The sequence below is a fragment of the Rhagoletis pomonella genome, unplaced genomic scaffold (assembly GCF_013731165.1).
Source record: "Rhagoletis pomonella isolate Grant_MI unplaced genomic scaffold, Rhpom_1.0 Rhpom_scaffold_00011, whole genome shotgun sequence".
NCBI classification, from domain to species: domain Eukaryota; kingdom Metazoa; phylum Arthropoda; class Insecta; order Diptera; family Tephritidae; genus Rhagoletis; species Rhagoletis pomonella.
Window position 1 is genome coordinate 14,510,967 of NW_023458565.1, and position 1,120 is coordinate 14,512,086.

At 31.3% G+C, this 1,120-nt stretch overlaps 1 protein-coding gene across 2 annotated transcripts in view; it reads right to left on the reverse strand.

Annotated features, from left to right (window-relative positions):
- The window catches only part of LOC118746660, a 155,704-nt gene that overhangs the window by 4,201 nt on the left and 150,383 nt on the right, over positions 1-1,120 (reverse strand). The gene's annotated exons all lie outside the window — the stretch shown is intronic.

Consider the following 1,120-nt stretch of genomic DNA (forward strand, 5'->3'; position numbering starts at 1 on the left):
TTGCTTACAGAGCTGTCGCTAGTGTCGTTGGGTTCTAGTGATTGCTCGTGCTGCTGCTGGAGGATGAGGGAGCAAGCGTGAAGCAGATCAGGGCAATAGGCATCTGCTAAAAAAGAGAAAAGAAAAGGAAGTGAAGTTAAGAGTCTTTGGCCTACTTCAGCATTAAAAATTTTGGGTAAACATTAAAAAAATTTAAAACAAAATCTAAAATTTTAAATTAAAATATAAATAAAAATATGAATTAGAAAAGACAAAAAGCCCTTAAAAATAAATTGGAATTGAAAAAAATACTTTTCTTTTTAAAACAATAAAATCTAAAAATTAAACAACAAAAAGAAAAAATTATAAAAATAAGTAAATAAAATATTTGTGTTTAAACAATTAAAATTAAACTAAATTGAAAAGAGAAAAAATAGGCTTCGAAAAGTTAAATGATATTGAATAACAAATATTTTTCATTTTAAAACAAAAAAATCTTAAAATTTAATTACAAAAAGAAAAAAATATAAAAACAGGAAAATAAAATAATCTTCAAAAAATTGATTGAAATTAAAATACATGTATACATTATAACTAGAATACTTCTGTGCTATACGCGCGTAGTCGAAAAAATCTCCCATGTAAAGTGATCCGCCCTAATATCTTACACTACAAAACTACAAAATTTAAGAATGAAGAAAAAAGGGGAAAAAATACTACTCGGAAACTCGGATCTCTCGAAGGGCAGGCACGCCAGTACTTTGCTCACCCGGCCATTGACTGTTGGAACAGCGCGAGCAAAGTGATATACAAGTGCTTTCTGTCAAAACAGCTTTTCTCTATAAAAGTTGTCAAGGGAGTTTTTTTTTGTGAGACTTTCGTATTAGAATAAACAAAATCTTTCAATCTGGCCTATTGGCTTTAAATTGTCTTACAAAAGAATTTCAACTATATTAGGATGAATTGCCATGTTCGTTTTAGTTTCTCTTTTCAAGAGTTCCACACTTGCTTAGATTTTGTAAAGTACGCCATGAAATGACGGCCAGATCGCCTTGACGGTGGCGCAAGGTACTACGCTTTAAAAGGCGACCACATTCAGCGATAGTAAATACTTCTTCCTGGGCCAAGCAGATGGATTGAT